General features: G+C 42.8%; 1 protein-coding gene across 1 annotated transcript in view; it reads left to right on the forward strand.

The window, feature by feature from the left end:
* The window catches only part of KCNE2 (potassium voltage-gated channel subfamily E regulatory subunit 2), a 104,160-nt gene that overhangs the window by 20,729 nt on the left and 59,035 nt on the right, over nt 1-24,396 (forward strand). The window lies entirely within an intron of this gene.

Raw genomic sequence — 24,396 nt, forward strand, 5'->3', positions numbered from 1 at the left:
CCATGAGCATGAGCACAAAGGAGAGACACACAAGGGAAAAGAAGTTCACTCACAGTCAAATATATCGGCAATCGTGTAATTATCCATGTAACAGGGTCAGTCTGCAAGGTGGTAACAAAACCTTCCTGGGAAGGGACAAACATAAGCAGTTACCAATGATAACAAAGGATTTTTGAACGCAAGCCCACAAACAAGTGAAAGTGGTGGGTGCGGTTAAAAGCCCACAATACTTACAATAGGTCAAAGCGCTTGCTTGCGCGACCTTAAAACATGCACGTGTTTCTGTGGAGAGGGCCCAACTAGAGAAGTGCCTTCCTGCCGGCCTGGTACTGGGGACCCCCTGGGAATGTGTCACGGACCCCTGGGGGCCGTGGACCACAGGTTGGGAACCGCTGTCATACTGCATTAGTGGAGGAGTGAAAGGGTGATCTATACCTACCAAATGTTAAAAAGGTTCTTTATGGTTAGGTCAGAAGGCAATCTGTAGTCTGAGCTGGTGGAGCACTGCACGCTTTGTTTGGTAATCCCCCACTGTAATATTTCAACAGGAGATAAGCATGCCAGTAAATAGTGGGCTCCTACAGTTTTTCTCCACAGTGAACCCTACAGAGCATTTATCCTGTCTACCAGTAACCATTTCCTTCCTATGGGTGGCCCCTAAACAACATTACCATGGCTACATTTCTACTGTGAATGGGGCTATTCCTTGTCATTCCTGGATGTCATATCACTTACCAGCTGTTGCTCTAGAGAAATATAGGAAGCATTTGCCGAGACTGCCTTTATCAAGTACATGGCTACATTGGGAACACTTCAAGCCAATGCTCTTCAAATCAATCCTGTCCCCCTACTGCTTAGCACGATACCCATTGGCTAATGTGATTCAGCATCTTGTTAATGTTATGAAGTGCTTCAGAAATGAAATAACATTACAACACAATTCCCCTGAATGAAAGAAATACTCTTCTGATGAATGCAAAAATCACAAAACATGCTACTAGAGATTTCCAGCATGATTGGTTTTTACATAATTCAAATGTGAGTAAAAGGAACTGAAACAAAAACTGAATTGTGAATGAAGTCAACTACACCTACCATAGCACATTGTGGGGGACTTTTGCAAACACGTGAGAATGTTAGCCCCACCTATGAAATGTTAATAAGGACTCCCTCTGAGTAGTCTGAGTTGGTGAGATACCCCACACGTCTTTTGAAGTTGCAGAACTTTAATATACATGGTGCCGGCATCCACCTAATGCATGGAATGCTCCTCTCTGTCGAATGGCAAACATCATGCCATACATGTCTAGAGATGTCCAGTATTGACTGAGCAAGCGAAGTGTAAGGAGACTTGTAAATTTATGATGCTGGATATGATGCAGAAGACCGGTAGTACTTGTGTCAGATAAGTATCATATCATAGTACCACAAGTATGCGAAGTCTCTGCGTAGATGATGGTGCGGGGCACCTTACTGCTGAGCCTGTGTTGAACCTGGCCCTCTTTGCTGGGTCATCCCCAAATGTTTTGCTTTCCTCCTTTTATTTTTCTGTCCTCTTTTAGTTGGCTTTAGGACTCTGGGCACTTTATCACTGCTGATCAGTGCTAAAACTTGTGTGCTCTCCCTTCTAAACTTGGTATGATTGGCATAAACCTGATTGGCATATTTAATTTACCTGTATGTCCATTGTACAGTGGTATCCCTTATACTAAAGGCCTGTAAATTAAATGCTACTAGTGAGCCTGCTTCGCAGCCTGCGCCACGCACAGAAGTAGCCTTGCAAACCTGTCTCTGGCCTACCGCTGCAGGGCCTGCGTGCGCAGTTGACTGCCACATGAACCTGGCATCCAAATGTACTTGCCAGGCCTGGAACTCCCATTTTACTACATATAATTACCCCTAAGGTAGCCCTATGGGCAGAGTGCTGTGTAGGTAGAACATGTGGCTTGTTGTGTGGCCTGTCCTAGTAGTGACAAACAGACTATTTTGTTTCTGAATGCTGTGAGTGCTGGCTTTCTTATAGGATTGCATTGGAAATGCCCTTTCATATGGCTATGTGGTATTTTCTGATCTATGAGGGGTGGCGTGGGCATGTTTGGTATGGTTGGAATGGTAGTAAGAAATGTTGCTTACTGGTGTAGGTGAATTTTTTATCACCATTGTAGAAATGCCACTTTTAGAAAGTGGCCATTTCTCTGTGCTCATAAATCTGGTGCTTTTGCAGCTTGACCACAATCCACGTCTGGGGTACAGTGACAGCTGGACTTTGTGCATACTTTCCAGACAGCCATTACACAGGGAGGGTGGAGGTCTAATAGGTGTACAGCTGCATACTGAGTGATCTTCCTAGGCTGGGAAAGGTAGAGGCGGGGCACGCTTACATTTGTATAGACTTTGTCCTGCCCTGAAACAAAAGGCTTGTGTACCCTCTACTGATGTCTGGAGCCACTGTGAAGGGGAAGAGGCATTCCTGGAACTGGTTAGAGTTGGTTGGGACCGTCTCCCTATTTCTAGAAGCTGGGCAAATTGAGCGTAAGTATAGGGGTTATTCCCCATGTTAAAATAAACAGAGGAAGAGACACTGATGAGCATTAGATGCTGCTGGAAGGACTCACCAGGAACTGCTTTAGGACTACTCTGCTGTTGGAATGACCTGTGACCTACTAGGTCACAAGAGGTACTGCCACTGCTTTTCTCTGGACCCTTGTGCTGGTCTGCTTGCCTGGGCCCTGCAGTCCTGTGCCACACAGTTGTCTCCAAGGGTTGGGTGGCAAGCCTTTCTGCTCCTTTGGTGCTGCTCTCTTCTAAGGGTACGGGTGGAGTGACTCACCTTCTCTTGTAAAGCTTGTAAAGCATGTGAAGAGCGCTTCTGTGGCACCATGAGCATAAAGGGTGCTTTTGTGGCACCAGGAGCATGAAGAGAGTTCTACTGATTTATCACAGCGCGTGAAGAGCGCCTCTACTTTGATTTCTGCCTCGTCGGGTGCAAGGAAGCACCCCGTGTCGCCTTGTGTGAGGCTCCTCACTCCCCTGTCGCAGGAGAGGTCACGTGGAGCCCCTTGTGACAGCGCAGATGAGCGCGATCTTGGTGGTGCCCCGGGGGCAAAAGCACAAACTTCTTTTTGTTGTAATGTCACCGCCGCGACACAGGCAGGAAAGAGAAGTGGAGCCGTCTCGCGGCTGAGCACACCAAGAGGTTTTCCTTTGAAGCAGGTTGCCTTCCAGAGGAGAGGATAGCAGTCTGGGAGGTCCAGGAGGGCTCTGGATTTTGTTTCTTTCTTTGCTGTCATTGTACTACAGTTTGCAATAAAACTGTATAAAAAGTAACAGTTTTGTGTGGGAAGAGTGAGGGGAGCACAGCACATAAAACCATTACCCTTTAAAAAGAACACAAGCAGCTGATTTTATTTGCTTAGTGCCCACACGTTGAAGGGCGACATGGAGAGGCGTATATACTAATCACATTTACAACATGGTTCAGAGAAATACACTCGCCAACAAAAAATTCAGCTGGAATAAAATAGCTTCCTTAGAAGAAAGAATTTTGCTGCCCCTTCCATACTTCCACCCCAGGCAGATTACCGGTCATAATTACTAATATTTCACACCAGATTTGCTTCACAAAGCTAACCTGCACAAAATGTTTATTTGCCATTTACTTTCTAGCTTTGCTTTACTTTGCATCAACGAGGTGTTCCATATGGTTTTGAAGCGAAACCCTATCAACTAACAATAGTCGCGCGGGCTTTGCGCTGAAAAATAACACCTCATTGAGGCAAGCATTAAAAAGAAGAACTTCTTTATTTCTGCAACTTTTCTGACCTTGTATGTCTGCTGTACTATAGCATACATCCAAGTTTGTCTAAGCATAGTATTTTGTACCAGAAACGGACCCGCCCAGAACAAAACCTATGCTAAGCATCACACAGACACGTTTGCACTATAGTTCAAAGGTATGTGCATAGTGCTAGGAAGCCTGATTGGGCACCAGCGCTAGAGAAGAGAGCAGATACTAATTATTGCGTATTCCTGCTTTCTCTCTTTCATACAATGCAAGGCAGCAACTTTTGTTGCTGCACTGGGTTGCGTAATAACTTTGTAAATCAACCCTTGTGTGAGCTAAATTGTAGGGATTACCCTCAATGCACGCAACCTAATTGCCCTGCACCTTTCCACCACAAGCACCCAACGTGAAGATTCATTTAAAAACTGAGGCAATCTTGAGTATTACTTTATCCACTGTCCGGTTCACTGTTTGCACCATTCCACCTAAATGAAAACCCTCACTGCAAACGTTCTTATCTTCTCGATTTTACATTTAAAACAACCAAAGAAATAATCATTTCAATGCAGCGGAGTTTCTGCCTAGATGGCCATGCTTGCCTAACTAATGAAAGTGTACACCAATACTGCCGACTGGTTGACCATGCCAATTATCACTGCTTTTTATGGCAATCTTTCTTCTTTGAGCTCCTAAGTTATAATTAATTGCACTTCTCCTAAATAAGTGTATAATTGGATTGAACCAATCTAGTTGAACCTATGATCTAATAATATATATATATGTATATATATATATATATATGTATATATATATATATATATATATTCTCCAGCAAAACGACTTAAAGTCATACGCAGCACTCACAGAATAATTGGATATTCTTATTTAATTCTAATGTAAATCGATTACACGCAACACCAACACGTTTCAACGCAGAAGGTCTTGATCACAGTAAATGAGTGATCCATTACTTTCAACATATACTTTCTCCCACCATATGCCATTATGTGGCATTCTGGGTTATGTAGTACTGACATGTGTTGACCCCCCTGGATGTTGTACTACTCTATAATTGAGTCGAGGGTAAGAAGATGACCATCTTGAAATAGATCACCCGGTATTGTGGGGCCCGCATCACTTCAATGTCATAATTCGCCCACAGACAAGTATCCCCGGTGTTTATGCTAACCCAAGAGGGGTATAGCAGGAGAGAAAGGAGCCATGTGCTTTGTGATTAGTAAGCTTCTATGGAAGCACTTTTGAGCTACCCATAGCAACCATGGCTGCCCAATCCCTGGTTTGGCCTGTGGAAGAGAAAAGCGAAGCAAGTTTTCCAGTTGAAGTGAGCCTTGTCCTGACCGGGTGCCATCCAGGAAGCACTCAGACAGCCACTGACTCACCCACTGCAGCTGAGCCGCCAGGTAATAGTGTTTGAAGTTGGGGGCCTCAAACCCTTTTTACCAGGAGTCGCCGTTTGGCTAGTGAAACTCTGTGATGACTGTTCCACCATATCAGATCTCTGTAGCCGGAGCACTGTTATGTCAATGTTAGGGTATATTAGGAGTTTAGCTATGTTTTTTTCAAAAATGTATTTGGTGTTACCATTTATTTTGAAAAAATAATCACCAGTGTTAAATTCCGTGAACATCTGCCATGGAGCCCCATAGCAGGTAGATTACAGAACATTGCATTAAGAGACATCTTTAAACAGGGCCACTCGCAGCTATGCTGAGTTTGAGATTTTAGATAACACTACTTTATCCAGTTTAAAAAAAATATGCTTTTATACTGATTTTCTAAGAACTAGGTTTTCTCCCCAAGGCTCTAATATGAGCTAATTTGTGTGGTTAAGGGTCAGTTGCTTATCCTGGCAAACATATAGGACCTGATTTAGATTTTGGTGGATGGGTTACCATGTCGCAACCATGACTTGTATCCCATCTGCTGAAATATAAATCCCGTAGGAAGTTATGAGCTTTATATTTCGGCGGACAGGATATCCATCACCTTTGTGACGTTTGTAACCCGTCCGCGGAAATCTAAATCAGGCCCACAGTCTATTTAAGGAAAAGTTATTTGCTCATGAAAAGAGCTTGCTCAGCAGCAGCAATTCATTAAGTCATGTTAAGAGCGCTTTCCCAATGACATGTTTGGAATTGAAACTGTGAAATAAAAAGGGATTATTATCCCTTTGGGAATATATTTGGAAGAGAGCTGCCATTGTCCTATTTGCTGTAGTGTAGTGCCGTGGCTAAATATGTTTTGGAGTTGAGGGCTGTTTTTATGCCTAACTTGCTTCTCTTCTTCAGATCTGAGCTAAAAGTCATGCATAGCCATTTTAGAAATGCTTTGAAAAAAATCAGAAGCAAATGAAAATCAGATATTTTTACTCCAGCCTAACTTGACACCAAATATTTCAACAATTTTATAAGTCTTCTAGTCAATATTCTGGAAAAAAAAGTGCAAAGCACGTATTTTTTCAGACAATATTAGTATCATTTTACCATTACTATTTATTATCAAATTTGTTTTCTGGGTTGTTTCTTTTTTTATGAGGCTTGTGGATTTTAAGGCTGTGATTATAGTCTATGTGAATGTTTATAATATGATTTTATACATTTATGATTATTTTTATAATCGAAATAAAGATATTTATTCATTCATAATACTAAAAATCGAATACATGTTTGAACAGTTTATTTGCAAAACTCTAGGACTGTCTTTGTAAGCAATTGGCTGTTGTTAAGCAAAAGCAAGAACACCAGGTAGCTGCCTAAGTTAGAGATATAAACCAGGCACTCACAGCCTAGTGCCCTATTAATTTAGGGTCCAAACACCATTTACCTGTTACCTACATTGTCCAATTCTAGCTCCCGATGAAATTAGTGGTTATGCCACAATGTAAAAATAAAGAGGTTGGAGCCAATTCACAAAACTAATTTATGAATAAGTATAGTATTACTACAGTGTACTACGTTATGTACTCTAAAATGGCCTTCACAAACCAACAGCCGGAGATCTCCACTTCCACCTCTGTGCATTTTTCTATGCAGAGATCTCCACCACATGTGGTGGTCCACACTCACACACACCTAAGTATCGGGTTTTACAGTGCATAAGGGAGGGACAATGAAGAGCAGTTGGAAAATAGGGAATATTTATGACAAAATAAGAATGGTTTATTGCCTTTTAAAGAGGGAAGGAAGATGCAACTAAACTACAGCAAAGCCTCGAAGTAAGTCGAGAACTACACATGGCTATTCGCTGGTAGTGCAACACACTCCATAGAAATAAATGGGGTCAAGGAAAACACTGATAAAATAGAGAAACATAGGGAAAATAGGAACATTTAATAGAACACTTTTGAAAAAGTAAAATAAATATATAAATATATTTAAATATATAAAATCATAGACAAATGTTTAAATAAGCAACACAAATTGTAAACCATACCAAAAGTAAACTAAAGCCCATACTGCAACAATATTAGAACAACACACCTGCAAAACCATTTACCCTCATCTCTATCAGGTTGTGAACCCCTTCCTGTGGACTTAAAATCTGATTCTTGAATCTCAGAATATATAATGGGCACTCCGTAAACATACCGACCATAACAAGAAACCATACCTGGAATCCCCAAATCGGAGCTGTCACTACCACTAATTCCCTGCACCTGCAAACGTGAATCAACAGTCTCTGCAACATAACAAAGGGAGTGAAAGCGTATGGAGATAACCCCCTCCAATCTTGTAAGAATGCATCCGGTTTCCAACTGCAAAACTTTTCCAATTGACAGTTCAACCTCTTCACAAATAGATCTAGCCCAAATGGTTCCCAAACCTCCACCAGTATCAGAAACACCTCTCTGTTCAACCTCCAATCACTCCACTCTCTGAAATGCCTCAAAAAATAATCCACAACACCATTGCTTAACCCAGGCACACGTTCCACTACAACTGAAATCCCTTTGCTCAACCAATAAATCCAAAAAACCTTTGATAGATCCGCTAAACCTTTCAACAACGGACTCTCCATTTTGTTAATATACTTCACTGCTGACACATTGCCCATACAAAGCATCGCAGAACACTTCACCCTGTCCTGAGTGAAACAACGTACTTCAAACATACCTTATAACAATCCCAAACAACTGATATGTAATTTCCTCTCTTGATCTATCCATCAGCCATCTGCAGATGATCTCCCACATCTTGCTCCCCATCCATCCAAACTTGCATCTGATTCAATTACTATCTCTGGTTCCTCTTAAAAATGGCCTTTCCTTTCCATGCATCTACATTCTTCAACCACCACTTCAATTCCTCCTCCGATTCTTCCTCAAGAACCTCATCTTCAATCTCTGTAATGCCCAATATGAAAGAGGGCCCAGGAAGATTGGCTGAATAGTTGCTAAAAGTAGTCCCACAACTCTTGCCAACATTCTCAATGACATCTGTTTGTTCCTCAGAAACCACCTAAAATCCTTCCTCAATTACCTTAATTTCTCTCTTGGCAACCTTAACTCTGCATGCACAGCCTGCAGTACAGAACCAAGAAATTGAGTCTCCTGACTAGGTATTAAATAAGATTTCTTCTTGTTGACCACAAAACCTAGGGATTGTAACAATTCCACTGCCAGATCTGTGTGTTGTAAGACAAGCTTCTTTTCTTGAGCAATCAACAAAATGTTGTGAAAATAGTTGTCCAACCTCACACCCCTTGTCCCTAATCAAGAGACCACTGGCAGAAGCACCTTCATAAAACACCATGAGGCAGCATAGAGACCGAAGTGTAGGCATTTTAAATTCCACAATTTCCCTTTCTACATGAACTGGAGGTAATCCTGATGTTGTTCCCAGATAGGAACAGTCAGATACGTGTCTTGTAAAACTAATCTCATCAACCAATCACATTTCATCAAAACATCCCTTAAGAGATGGATACCCTGCACCTTGAAGTGATGGTATACCACCCAGTTGTTCAGCTCTTTTAAATTTATTACTGAACATACACCCTTTTTCTTTTTTTCCACTAAGAAAATGTTGCTTACAAATCTGAGTGATCCCTTTTTTACCTCCACTACGGCTCATTTTGCAACCAGTTCTTCTATTTCTTCGGTTACCAACATCCGCTGTTCTTCCATATAACTTATTTCGAGTTGTATTCTCTTCTGAACAGGCAAATCTATAAACTCTATCCTGAAACCTCTGACCATCTCTGATACCCAAGGGCTCTGAGTTATATTTCTCCAATTCCCATAAAAGTGGGCTAGTATGCCACCCAACCTTTGAGAGATACCTAAAAGATCTCAATCTACACTTACCTGCTAAACTGTCAAGCTGAAATCGATCTCCCCATGGAAATTTCCTTGTGCATGTTGTCTTTGTGGAGAAAAACAAAACGGGGTGGGTTCCCAATCCTTATGTGGCAAATTCATGGTATCTAAATCTTCTGCCCATAAAGGGTCTAGCTGTAGACTGTCTTCAGCCAGGAAATTGACCCTGCATTCTCCCAGTCCTACCAAAAACCCTATCTCCAAAAACCTTCTTGATGCCTTTCTGCAACTTTTGGATAGTGCTAAACACACCTAAATACTTTGCCATATTCTTAATAAAACTGCCACCAAATAACCCTGAGAAGTTGAGAAGCTGCACCCACTACTTTATTAGCTAACTCTTTTGACTTTCAATATATTTTCAAAAAATACTCTTCCTCCTCTTGTTGGATAAAGCTGTATTGGCATTTCCCATAAGACAATGCATCCACTGACAGGATCCACCGTGCCCTCATGAACACAGGCTTCTTCTACTATCTCAAATACCTTTGTTAGGGGCCCAACATTATCAAGAAGTTCATACTGGCAGGACCTTAAACCCCTGTCCTGACCATTTTGTGGATCTCTTGCACTCTAACTTCTGAACACCAAGAACTAACCATCCAACTCTGGCGTTAGAGCTACTTTATCTTGTTAAGTGGGCCTTAGACATTCAGACCTCAATCTGCTACTTACTTCTTTAAGTATCTATCTCCGCAACCAATGCGCCACATGTTGAGCCACATTAGGGGATGGAGGCCATTCAGGTTATAAAGGGTGTTTTATTATGAATGGGTCAAACATCTCACATCCGAGAGGATCCTTTAATTTGTCTTTTCCTTTAGAGGCCTTTTCTGCCTCATCCAAAGTTTTCTTACCTTTAATTTACAATGTATTACTATCCAAATCAAAATTGGGTGAACAAGATAAATTAATCTTAGCCTCCTCTGAGCCTCTACCCAATTCAGCACTTTTGGGAAAAAAATTCTGCCTTTTGTTTCTACCCACCATCATTGCCAGAAGTACTCTACACCGAATTCCCCAGGTTTGTGTCTGTCACAAGTCTCCTTTTGCAGTACCTACAATTTTGAATTGACAGAACTTTTTTTCTCTTAATCCTTCATACCCATCCTCTACATTCAGGATGTCTCCAATAAATGTCAAGATCATACCAACCTACATTCTGACCTCCAATAACTATGTTACTTTAAAAATATTAAACATTTGAGAAAAAAAACCTCAATTATACATCAATATTAAATACATATTCGTACTCAACTGTCTAAAGAAAATCCTAGACCCAGAATCCCAGGTACAGATATAAACATTTATTTGGCATATAAAACTACATTTAGTACTTATAGTATGAGCAGCAGAAAAAAAAGAAGCACAAGGGCTATGTGTTCTGGGATTTTATAATGTTTCAGGATGTTGATTAAAGTTCTGAATTGTATCTATTTTTGCCCCTGCGAGTAGGAGCAATTAAAGGATGTTGCATAATATTAGCCTCCGTGACTTGACCTAAAATCAATGCCACTTCTCATTTTCCTCAGTTAATGGTTGACATTGATTGCACCAATGTTGCACTTTGGATACTTAGCTATAGGGAACACAATTTCCATAATGGACACTGCTGGCACTCCATCAGTGTGGAAGCTGTCTCTGATACCAGGGTCAGCCTGTCATTTTTTTGTTCCCCATAGTGGTGCCTCCTCGCCCAATGTATTGACATAGTCTGTTACCTGTTGCCTCTGGCTGCCTTATCTGTCACACTGAGAATGTATGGAGTCAAACCACGTAACTCCATCGAGTGATCTACAACAAAGTTAACTACAAGGCATATTTCCTTTTCAGTAAATTTCCTTTTCCTCTTGAGTGTGGCTGGCTGCATCATGTGTTGCAGTTGCATCTTGGTAGTGAAGCAGTCCAAGGTAAAAAGCCTCGATGTTGGTTGTATTTTTGTGGTTGTGTTTTATATGTGTCAGGTGTGTATGACAAGGCCTAGGTGTGTACTATTTTCCTACCTCCATTTGGAGGCCTGTCCCAGTGGCACAGACCTCCCCAAACAAGTAGATAGTAAACATCTGATTCTCTAGGTACCATTAGTAACTTTACGGTCATAAATCCAGTCACAGTAGACTCTTCGCTTTCATTTGAGTCTACTTTTAGATGGAGAGTTCCACCCAGAATTGATTAATTCTGTCCAGTCGGAGATCTCCGCCTCAATGTAGGTGGATAACTATGCCCACTAAGATAGACATATGGAAACCCACCTTTGCAAACAGAGCCATCATTTTTGTCTTTACATGCAATATATGTGGGTGGTAAACTGGCACAGAGATCAGAAAATAAACAACATATTGCTTAGACATTTCAGGTGGCATTTGAAATATAAGGATTGATTTGCAGGGCAACTGCCCTAAGTCAACTTCTGTTTAAGTCAACTCAAATCTAATCCAGCAGGTACTTCGGCTTACCAATTTTAGTAGCACAGAGCCCAAAAGTAAGCTCTGAATACCTACAAGTGTAGATTTCCAGGAAGATTCCAGGTAACGCTAAACATAGACCAGGTGGAATGTTTGTGAATGCCCACAAAGTGTTATGACTATTTCTCTGTTGTGCCTTTGTCTCCCCCTATTCCCGGCCCTGGCACCAGTGTTTAATTTGGAATAAAAAAATGAAGCGTCAGGGCTCTTGTCAGGAAGCTACTGCAGCCTCCACCACCCATTACTCCTACTAGCGCTGTCAATGACAGTACTATCACTACTAGCCATCATGCTCATACAAGTGTAATTGTAATTCTAATTGTAATAGTATTTATATATCGCTTATTACCCCTAATGAGGCGTCAAGGCACTTTTTGGCGAGTAGCATTTTTTCATAATAGATAGAGATGATCCATGGTAGAGGCCATTGGCATAATCCAATTTGGATAGTACAAGCGAGATAGTAGCTTGCAGCTTGTGTGGAGATTCGAGGTGGGGGAAGATGCGTCGTAGAGTCTTCAAGGTGATGAAGCTTGTTCATGCTAATTTGACCACTTGGGCATTCATAGTTAACTTAGAGTCCATGGTGATTCCAAGGTTTTTAACTTGCTTGGATAATTGAGGAGGTGGCCCGAGACCGGCAAGCCAGGCGCACTGTGGGTCATAATTTTTCCAGTCACCACATATGAGTATTTCTGTTTTGGAGGTATTTAGTTTGAGATGGCTCCAGGACATCCACTGATCAACGGCTCTGTGGAAACTGAAGATTTCTGAGTTTTCAATGTTTTTGGGGCATTCTAATTTAAGTAGTATTTGTGTGTCATCTGCATAGTTGTAGCATGTGAGATGAAAATCATTGATCAGTTCTGGTAATGATATCATGTAGATGTTGAAAAGCAAAGGTGAGATGATTAATCCTTGGGGGACCCCTGCTTTTGTGAGAAGGGGTTTGGACGAGAAGGGGGGCGAATAGATGATATTAGATCTTTTTTGAAGATAGGATGTAATCCAGTTGAGAGCAGTCCTTTCTATGCCGGCTTTGTGGAGTCTTTGAATTAGGGTGTCATGGTCAACCGTATCAAAGGCAGCCGAGAGGTCCAAGAGAAGTAGTGCAGCAACTCCATTGTGGTCGACTGTGTTTTTAAGATCATCTCAGATTGCTATGAGTGCTGATTCAATGCCTCTTCCTGGGCAGAATCCTGTTTGGAAGTCTGAAAGTATAGAATTGTATTCAATGAATTGTGACATCTGGGTGAATGCTGCTCTTTCTATCAGTTTGCCCAGGAAAAGTCAATTTGTGATTGGTCTGTAGTTGTTGGGGTCCTGCGGGTCTAGGTTTGTTTTCTTTAATAACGGTTGTATGTATGCCTTTTTCAGGTCTACAGGAAAAGTCCCTGTAGTTAAAGAGTTGTTGATGATTCTTCTTACAGGTGTGGCAGCAGAAGTAGATAAAAGTATGTTCTTGAAGATTTGTGGTGGACAAGGGTCAAAAGGGCAACCGGAAGGCCTGCTTGCTTTGACCAAATCCATAAATTCACCTTGGGATATTTGTTGAAAGGACTGTAGAGGCTGGGTTGGTTTATTCTCAGAGGGTATTTTAGGAAAGGGGTTGGTTCTTATGGTTTTCTTCTGTTTTAAATTGGAGTCTAGTATGTCTGCCTTGGTTATGGATTGAGTTGCCAGTTTGTTTGTGAAATCTTGAGTAGTGGGGTGACTTCCTTCCATGCATGTAGGTTTTCGAAATTCATTGAGAATTTTATAAAATTCCTTAGTTGTAGATTTAGCATTTTGAATTCTGTCGGAGTAGAACCTTTTTTTAGCTTTTTTGATTGATGATTTGTATATTCTGTTCAATTTGTGTAGCTGCAGTTTCTCTTGACTGTTGTTTGTTTTGAGCCAGGTCCGCTGCAACTTTCTGATTTGTTGCTTTATCTTTTTAAGTTCTTTTTAAGTGTGAGAATTCAGACTTTAAATATACATTAACATGACTAATACATGCCGCCCACGCTATTCTTATAGCTTCGGGAGGCAGGTATTAGTGATTTTAATGTATATTTAATTATGAAACAACAGCTGTTGTGCTCCTCAAAAGATAAGACAAACAGCGCCGCCATGTGGCAGGCTGTCATAAGAGCGGTGTTGGAAATAAAATGCTGGTGCTGAGCAGCAGAAACCACTGGCACAAATTAAGCACTGCCTGACACTCACTTACTCAAAGGAAAGGCCTGCGTAGAATAAGAATTTTCTGCAACAGCAAGGACACCTACTCTGATTTTCCATGCGGACATCCTTGTTTTTCCTGCTGCGTGTTTACAGTTATACCTGCAATCAGAAACTGCACATGTGATTGCCTGTGTACTAAAGTAATGCATGATGACTGATAGTTCACTGTGCAAAGCATACTTTCACCCTATACCTCAGGCTATCTGAGCACAGTGAGAGCACCTTCACAACTGCAAATATCACCTTGCAGGACGCTACTCATTCAGCAAAAGGCAAGGTGTCCTCCAAATGCTTCAGCTGTTTTTGTTGGCCACGTGCCAATATTTAATTTTCCTCAGGAGATTAGATTACTTTCTACAATTAATATAAACCTGGTTCTCAGTCGAAAGCTGTGACAGGTTTAACAGTATCAGGAAATCTACCTGAGTGCTCCTGTAAATAATATTATTCAAATGGGATAGCGATCATTTTAAATTGTGGATTTATTAAACCACGACTCTACTATCTAGATTTATAAGTTTGTTCGCATTTCCAAGTAAACGTTATAGGGTTTAAAGATTACTTCGGAGGTGAGTTAGTGGCTCTACCTAAAGGGTATTGTGATAAATGCTGTGGCAAGCTGCGACTTTATAAGCACGATATACAAACAAAATTAAAAGTGCTAATTATAAAAGACTTTAAATCAATAGCAAAGATCCTTATGTGACCTTAGTTTACACTATGGTATACTGTGACTCTGCGCTATAAAATGTCATGGTATGTTATGGAATATTGTACATACTATGGTATGGCATTTTATACTATGTCATGATATGTTATGGTATAATTATGTTATGGTATGTAATAATGGTTTGTCATGGTATCCCGGGAGGTAACTAGCTTTGGTTCACCAGGTGCAGTGGAACCAGGCCTGTAGTTCTAGGGGGTCCATTGAATTTCGATAATTTGTCGCATTTTACTCCCCCACCAGCAGTCAAAGGGGGGGGCAGTTTGCTTGCTGTGCCCAGTGCCCATGGCATCATTGCTACACTATTTACTATGTGCTATGTTACGTCATTATAAATTTGTCATCTTGCAGTGCTTTTATATCTTGGAAAGTCCACCTTTTGTCCCGCCTTTTTGTCCTGCTTGGAGATAGGAAAGCCAAGATGTGGGTAGTGACTCCCACCTCCAAGTTTATCAAATGATCCTTCGTTGACCCTCAGCTCCGGCGCCTGCAGTGAATTCATCAAGCTGGGCGGAGATCTTTGCCTCACAAAACAGCCAAAGAATCATTTTCACCTGTCAGCATCCATCATAGCAACTACAGTCAGTCAATGATTGGATAAACTATAATCCCCGAGCACCTCAAACAATCACGTCTAACGCCCGTTATTAAAGAGGCCCTCATTGGGTTCCCTTGGTCCTGGAAGCTATTGAATGCCTCCTTTTGGATCCCGGGATTATAAAAACATAGAGCGGCAAAGCAGATGTACGAGTACCTGGGATGATTATAATAATTTTTAAACCAATGAGAAAGCAGAATCTTCATGCTTAGCACCTGACTGCAATTGCCATGTAAACATCAAGTGCAATCGCTCACAGATAATAAATAACCTGTACATCGGTGCGTTAATTACTGGGTGCCCAATAGGCATTCAAGTAATATTTGATTCCTCTAAAATGAGAAATAACATGTGAACTGCTGATTATTTCACCCGGTTAAAGGCCCTCGTGGAAAGTACATGGAGGGTCCCCGGCCCCCGACTCAGTCATGCGCTCTCAGGTCAGGGGCCCGCCGCGCGTGCACAGTGTTTTCTGCTGAGGGGCCCCCCTTGGGGTCCCCAGGAACTCTGCTGGGGCTATTGTGGCGCACAATATGTAATCCTGCTTTGAGTGCAAACAACATTTTACGCATAAAACAAACATACTAGCCAATTATTAGAGGCAACAATTGTTTTATGGCAGACAAGGATTGCACTACTGAATATCGAGAATAGGAATATTGTGATACAATAATATTGTGGACATATTATTGAGGACCAAAACATCAAAAGGTAAGTGCATATAGAGGAAGTATACATTTACTATTCTTAACTTACTTCTACATAGCTTGAATATACATACATTGTCAAGGTACATACATTTGGAGGTAATTATACAAAATCTATACATACTTACCTGTCAATATTTTGTCTCTTGAGATTTTGTACATTCTATTAAAGTCCTACGATGTTTCCTACTCGATATTCAGGGTTAAAAACTGCAGAGAAGCATAGTTTCTGGTGAAACTAGACCACTCACGTGGTAAGACACAGTGGATCATGGCACTGTTGCTCACCATCTTCAAGATGTAACAGAATGTTCCAATATGCAGTCAAAGGTTGCAATCCCTTCCCACTGGCTGTACCCCTCTTGCGACCATTGCTGGAGTCTGGGTCCCCAAACATGTTGGTTGATGGGATGTTCCACTTTAATCACTGTTCTATAACGTGTATCTTAAAATTACACAAGATATCTGAATGGAATATGCCATAGGATTCAGTATGTACACTGATGATGCTCACCTGTTTCTCCTAGTAGGAGAGCTGGTAGAAGCTCAATTTGGGGTTATCAAACTGCAGCTTGTCTATTATAGACTGCCTTAAATTGTCATTAAAATAACTCAGAAAAAAGCTCCTTAACACTCAGTGGAATAAAAGAACCCACCTTTATTACTTTCAGAGTATCAAGTTTTCAAGTATATACGAACTTTGGGACCTATTTACAAAGGTTGTGGCTCCTGAATATCAAGTTCAGCATATCTTGGCACTCTAATATCATGGACAAAATATCCAGGGACAAGATACTGAAAGATAAATATATATAGATGTTCTACTCCTATCTCCACATTTATGTACTTTGAAGATATACATGTATCTATAAGGTACGTAGACGTAAAGTTTGGAATAATAAATCTATACTTCTGTGCAAGTACCTTACAATATTTTACCCCTCAATATTTTGCCCATGATACTAGAGTACCATGATATTCTCGTACTAGATATTCAAGAGAACAATCTTCACTAAGGTATTTTCAGCTAACTTTATATTTACGGACGAAAAAAAATAAAGTTGTCTGCAATAAACACAAAAAGATGTTGCTAGAGGCCCTAAGTGAATTTACTGCTCAGATTTTTCCACACTGATTTTCTCTGTCACGAATTTGGAGAAATCCACAGTAGTAAATCCAACTGGAAGTATTTTAATGGGAATTTCCAAACTTTTATCACACCACTTTCCACCATAGAAATTATCAAAGATGTATTTCTGCTAAGGACTGACGTACCTCCCTTTTCACACAGCTATTAATTTTAGTGAATAGGAAGAAAAAAACATAAAAGTACGCTCAGGTGGAAATGTAAAGATTTGTGAGATACTTTTAGTCTCCAAATTTGAATATTCATGTTTGCCCCATCTTTGCGATGTACGGATCCGAAAGAGTTTAATGAACTTAGGACCAGATGTAGCAAAGTGTTTGCGCCTCGCAAACGGCGAAAATCGCCGTTTGCGAGGCGCAAAAGACACTTTGCCAATCAGAAATGCATTTTGCAAGTCGGCTCCGACTCGCAAAATGCATTTCCGACTCGCAAATAGGAAGGGGTGTTCCCTTCCTATTTGCGACTCGCAGTGGGATGCAATTCCATTTGCGACCGCGTACGCGGTCGCAAATGGAGTCGCAGTTACCATCCACTTCAAGTGGATGGTAACCCACTCGCAAATTGGAAGGGGTCCCCATGGGACCCCTTCCAGTTTGTGACTGGACCCCAAATTATTTTTTCAGGGCAGGGAGTGGTCCAAGGACCACTCCCTGCCCTGAAAAAACCCCGAAACTAAAGGTTTTCGGTTTTTTTGAAGTGCAGCTCGTTTTCCTGTTAGGAAAACGGGCTACACTTCAAAAAAAAAAAAACTGCTTTATTGAAAAGCAGGTTGCGAACATGGAGGTCTGCTGACGACAGCAGGCCTCCATGTTAGCGAGTGCCTATACTCGCAATGGGGCTGCAATTTGCGACCCACCTCATGAATATTCATGAGGTGGGTCATTGCGACCCCATTGCGAGTCGCAGTCGGTGTCTGAGACACCGTACTGCATAACAATTTGCGACTTGCAAATTGCGAGTCGCAGGGACTCGCAATTTGCAAGTCGCAAATTGCCGACTTGCTACATCTGGCCCTTAATGTGTTACAATATGCAAAATCTAATGATGGGAAAAAAATAACTTTCTGATTACAAAGTTACTGCATGCAGGGACCGGGGCCAATCTGGGTGAACCCACAGGGGAGGCTTAGTTCTTAAGATGCTCGGGTACATAGAGACATTTTTGGTCCTCTTCTCCTCGGGACAGGGCAGCTGAGTGCAGAGTTGCCCTGAGGTATTGGGTCTCTGTCCCCGGAGACACTTGCTGTAGTGGGGCCTGCAGAAAGAAGCTGCAGGAGGCGACTGGGAGTTCAGTCTTGCCAAACCCAAGGGTGGGCTCAGCTCCAAAGGGTCTAAGGACTCAGTGGGCACTGTGGACTCTCTCAAACTAGGGCTGCTAGGCTCGGGTACAGAGGTGCTTTGAGGCGTTGGGTCGCTGTGGTCAGAGAGTGGGTCTTGGTGACCTGGTGAAGAGGGGAAACAGGGCAGTAGGCCACTCCCCTGAATGGTCTAGTGGATCCTGACATCCCTCAATGGTAGGCCTGTTGTGGTGCTGTTGGAGTCCGGACTGGACCACCAACAGGCCTTGGTCAATGTAAGGGGTCCAGTACCCCATGTATAGGTGCAGGGATACACCGGGGAGGGGACAGTGTCTTGGGACTTCTGAGAAGGGGTGGGGCTGACCTCGTGGGCTTCAAACAGTCTTCTCCTGGCTCATTGATCCCTCAGAAGGCCCTATGGCCAAAGGAGCAGAGTAAAGCAAACGGTGCCTGCAGAAGCATGAAAGCAGCTCCTCTGAGCCAAGGGAGATTCTTCTGGTGACTGACAATGCACAGGCAGCTCTCTAGGTTTAATGGAGTCTGCACAACAGCAGGATGAGTTGGTTGTTCCATGAGGATTGGGTGCAGCAGGCAGGCTGACAGGGTTGGTGCCAAGTCAGTTGTGCTCTTCGGTTCTCGGGTCAGCAGCCTTCTTAGTCCACTCCTTCTTTTGTGTCCATCAAAACCTCAATCTCTGGTAGGTATCAGGGGGTCCCCTCAAAACTCAATTTAGGGGCATTAAGGGGAGTGAGGGGGAGAAGGCAATGAGCTACTTAACCCTGCGGTCACTACATCCCCCCTAGATGACCACTTCTTTTGGAGAGTAGGCATCACCCTGTCCCAGGATTCTTAATTCCACTACACACAAAATGGTGAAATTCCTAATTTAGTGTTCTCTTCAGGCTGGTCACCCTAGAGGTATGTCCAAACTTCACATGCAATACGCCTCCTGCATAGCTAATTTCCCCCCCCCGTCCAGGCACCAAGTGAGCCTTGGTCAGGGTGGTTGGCATCTCCTTACCTCCTGAGGGAAGCCAGATCTACATACCAAAGGAGGTGGGTATTTGAAGCACCCTTGCGTTGGAATGCAGATTTGCAGGTCATCCTGTTGGGAGGGATGTAACAGTGTAACACTGCCAGAGCAGGCTGTGTTGCTGACCGCCCAAGAGCACAGGCTCTCATCCTTGGGGTTCATAAACTTGTCTGTTGGTGGCAGGCAGGCTACCAGTTGTTGGTAAGTTTTCAGGGGGCACCTCTAAGGTGCCCTCTGGGTGCATGTCTTAATGAATCCTTCACTGGAATCAGCGAGGGTTTATTAATATGAGATATTTGATTCTAAATATCCCTAGTTTCCCTGAAGCCATCCTGCAGCTGGGGAACGCGTTTTGACCAGTGTCCCAGCACATGCACTTAAACTGGCTTCCCTGTTCACTTGCTATGTCTAAGAACCAGCAATGACATAGTAAGGTCATAACTTCTCTTGCAGGTATGTCCACACAAGTAATATAATGCACCCTGCCTTAGGGCTGTAAGGCCTGCTGTTGGGGTGACTTAGAAATATTACATGCAGTGTTAGGGGGCATGGCACACAAGTGTGTGTCATGCCATGTTATTTTCACTTATTATTGCACTGGCAGTCTGTATGATGCTGGGTCCTTTAGAGTGCCACAAGTTATGCTGCAGCTCTTGGGGGACCCTCTTTAGTACATTTCCCCTAGGTACCAGAAGTACCACTTACTAGAGATTTACATAGGTGCTAAAGGCCTGGTCACTTGGGGATAAAGTGACCAGTTGTCTTGTTTTGGGGAAGGAACACTGGGACTGGGGACCTGGTTAGCGGGAACTCAGTGCACTTAAGTGAAAGTAGCATCAAATACCAGGTAAAAAGTGGGGAGACCACTGCAACCAAAACCCAGTTTCCTACAGATATGTAACCAGAATACTGTTATCAGAAATTATTTTGTCATAAATATTACATCCTAAATATTTTTTACAAAAACAATGCCCCATAAGAAAATCTACACCTAGTGAGACAATATTTTTGTAAACATCATTTAGGACAGAATATTTATGTCATATGATATTCCTGACATCTTTAGTCTGACATACAACACATACATTGTTAATAGTAGTTGCCTTGACATTCCAACAAAATATTTGGGAAATGTGCTGTAAAATCAATCAATAGCTCTATCAAACCGTATTTGTATAGAGCTACAATCACCTGTGAGGGTATCCAGGTTCCAGGTTGCATGGTGTGAGAGAACAGGGCTGATTGCAGAGCCCCCCTAAACTTTTGCCCCCATTTTCCACTTTTTGCTGGTGTTTTCCTGACTCTGATGGTGCCCTGGGTACTGCTAACCAGTCCCAGGGCCTGTGCACTGTGTAAAATCAGTATGCAAATTAGGCTAATTATAACTGGCTAAGTCAACCTACCTATAAGTCCCTAGTATGTGGTAGGGCATGTAGGTTTAGGGACCCCAGCATATATTGTGCACCCACAGGTGCACTGCTGAGGTGCTCAGTGTCATTTTAAAGGCAGGCCTGCCTTGCTGGCTACTTTTAAATTAAAGTTATATGCACATTCGACTTTGGAATTAAAAGTAGTTCCAAAGTCTTAAACAACCTTATTTTTACATATAAGTCACCCTTAAGGTGTACCCTATGTGCCCCTAGGGCTGAGTGCCATGTAACTATAAGCAGGGACCTTATAAAAATAGTTTCATAAACCCTGGTGAGGTAAAAACAGCCAAATTCGTTTCTCCCTCATTGTAGTGAATGGCCTCCATAGGCTAGAATGGGGAGACTTTATTTTATTTTTAAAGTCCCCTTAAGTAACAGACACCAGAAGTTTGGTAACAAATTAATTGTTATAACAAATCCCACAACTTCCAGTTGTGGGATTTAACTTGTTCAGTAAAGAGTTTTAAACTTTACCTGAAAAGTTGCCAACTTCAGCCCTGCAGTGTTTTTGCTGCTATGCTCTGATTGGCCAGCCTCTGGCAGCCTGGCCAGGCTGCCTTGATGAGGTGTGAAGTGGCCTGGCTTCACACAAAGAGATGTGCCTGGGGGAGGAGATCTCCCCTCAGCAGATGGTGATACTGGTCTTCAAAGGCAGAAAAGGACATTTGGAGCAACCCAGTAACACCCCCACATCCTGCAAACCCAGACAATTAAAGTGTAGAAAATGGTAAAGTCCCACTAAATAGTCTTTGTTTAAGTCATAATTTGAAGTCCAAATGGACCCGTTTTCAATCACAGGGTCGGACGCGATCTCCCGCATTCTCGGGCTTCATTCAGATAATGATTGTATCAAATCATGTATACAACGACTGTCTCATATTGCTGAACTCTGTCTACAGGCTTTGAGAAAGCCCCGGCTGACGCGCCTGATGGGGCGAAACACGTGTTGGCTGACCCTTATGTTTCCTTACTGGATTCATTTCTGATGTCTTTTGTTTTGGAAATAAAACGTTCTCTCAACACAAAATAAACAAGTATAATTGGATCAACTTCGACGTTTCTTGTACCTCTTGTCTGTTTGAACTCACTGAATTTATGGCATTTGGACTTCAAATTATGACTTAAACAAAGACTATTTCAGTGGGACTTTACCATTTTCTACACTTTATTTTCTCTCTGGAGGACTTGGGTCCTTGTCCCCCGGCAAAGTTCCCACACCAACCTAATGAACCAGGCATTCTATACAGGAAGATAGTGCCATTGGACCCTCTCCATCTTCTGGAGTTAGTTTTGCAAACACAGACAATTAGGTGCCCCCCTGATTAGATTAGGAGAGGGCAGGAGAGTGGTGTGTTTAGGATTTTTAGCCACACCAGTGGGAGGGCTCAGCTAGATGTAACCTCCAAAAATCACTTTCAGCCATGATGGATTTTTGAGAAATATTGCTCCCTGGGATTGATTTTTGCCACACTTCCCAGGAAGTCTTCATCACAGGGGGGAGGACCCTGCACCTGATTGGGGAACCAGGGCCCCCTTGTTTTTCACCCAGGAGCAGGGATAAAACTGGCAGACCTGCACCCACACCTCAGATTCCAACAGATTCCAACAAGGAAGAACTACAGGAGAAGAAGGACTGCCCTGCTGGACCCCTGACCTGCACCTGGACACTGCACTCTGGAGGACTGCACCAGCTGCACTCTTGGGCTTCACCACTAAAAGGACTTGACCTGTCTTCTACTGCTTCAAGAAGGGACTCCTTGTTTGCTACAGGTACAAAGGAGCTGCCCAGAGTCCCCTGCATCAAGTCCTACAAGCAGAGCCCAGCTGACCAGCGTCCAGTGGCCATTTGAGGATTCTGACCAGGTGCATTCTGGGAATTGTAGCCCCAACTCCCAAGGAGCAACTTAGAGCTTCTGGAACCTTGGATTAAGTTGTGGACACTTCAAGGACGCAAAAAGGACCTCTGGAAGAAGATCCAGAAGTTTGGAGACATTTAGAGCAACTCCATAAGTTGAAGATGTGCATTGTGGGAGTTGTAGTCCCAGACCCCAAGAGGCACACCAGAGCCTCTGAACTCTTGGCTTCTGCTGTGGACCACTTTCCTGAATCAAACACTTCTGAAAGTAAGTGTGATAGTGTTACCTCATGGGTGGGCTGAACTCTGGACTTTGTTCCTTTCTAGTGTGACCTTTTTTAGCCCTTTGAGCGTTAGTTGCTTCTATGCGCTAGAAAGCATTAATTCTTAAAAAATTCATATCTCCGGTTCCCCTTATCCGATTTTATTCGTTTTTGTGTCATTTTAAAGATAAAAATATAATCTATTTTTATAAATTGATTTTGGATTTTTAAACTGTTTCCTGTGTTTTATTTAATTACTGTTTTGTGATATTTGAATGCTTTACACTCTGTCTCCTAAGTTAAGCCTTGTCGCTCGTTGCCAAGCTACCAAGGGTTGAGCTGGGTTTAATTTACTGAGACCTAACTGGGCCTAAGTGGAGGTTAGTGGCCTATTGCTAAGTGTAGGTACTTACCTGCCCTTACCAATAACACATGGCTTAATCGAAAAACCAGGTCTTGAGTCTTTTCCCGAATTCTGCCAGTGAGGGTGATGTCTGGAGGTGCAAGGGAAGCCGACCCAGGACTTGGCAGTGAGTAAGGAGAAGGAGCGACAGGGCAGGGTATGCCCAGACGTGGGTCTCTTGCTCACTGTGCCACTGGAGTCAAGCTAGCCTCGCTGATGAAGGGTGATACCCTGATACCGGTCCCAGGATGCTTGTTTCCGGCCCAGGGAGGAGCTGGCCTGACAGTTTGAGCTAGACTGCTCCCATGGGGGAACAGGGTCAAGACTGATTTGCATATGGCTGGGTCCAAACTGGGGTGGCATGGTGAGAAAAAGAACGATGAATTAAACCCAGATCTGTGACAAAGTTTCGTCACTCCATCCATCATTCATTTGTGTTGCTAAAGTTGCCCTAAGTGGGAAGGGTATGCCCAGACGTGTGTCCCTTGGTCTCTGTGCCACTGGATTCAAGCTACCCTTGCTGATGAAGGGTGATACCCAGAAACTGGTCCCAGTATGCTTGTTCCTAGTCCACAGAGGACCTGGCCTTGCAGTTCAGGCTGGACTGTTCCCATGGGGAGGGACAAGACTGATTTTCATATTCGTGAGTCCAAACCGGGGTGGCATGGTGAGCAAAAGAACAATGGTTTAAACCCAGATCTGTGACTGGGGGTGAGTGGTTGAAACGTTTCAGCACTCCGTCCATCATCCTTTTGTGTTGCTAAACTAAGGCTTGAGTGACAGTTTTCCTTGTGTCGATAGTGAGCCATTTAAAGATTCTTCAGAACATGCGGAGAGTGTGGAAGCATGTGGAGGAGACTGCACTGATTTTTTGCTTCACAGTGAGCTTGCTTTCCAGGATGATGCAGGGGTTGCGGGCATAGTCTGTTGGTGCGGAAGAGGGTCTGAGTTTGGTGGGCCACCAGGTGTCGTTCTAAGGAGAGGCACTGTTGCCAAAGATCAGCACTTTGGTCTTGTTAGTGTTGAGCTTCAGACAGTAGGTCTTCATCTTGTTGTTGACATTCGTCATGCAGTTGTGCAAGATGGTCTTCGTGGTGGTAAGGTCTGCGGAGAGCGAAAGGATGAA

The sequence above is a fragment of the Pleurodeles waltl genome, chromosome 8 (genome assembly GCF_031143425.1).
Source record: "Pleurodeles waltl isolate 20211129_DDA chromosome 8, aPleWal1.hap1.20221129, whole genome shotgun sequence".
NCBI classification, from domain to species: Eukaryota; Metazoa; Chordata; class Amphibia; order Caudata; family Salamandridae; genus Pleurodeles; species Pleurodeles waltl.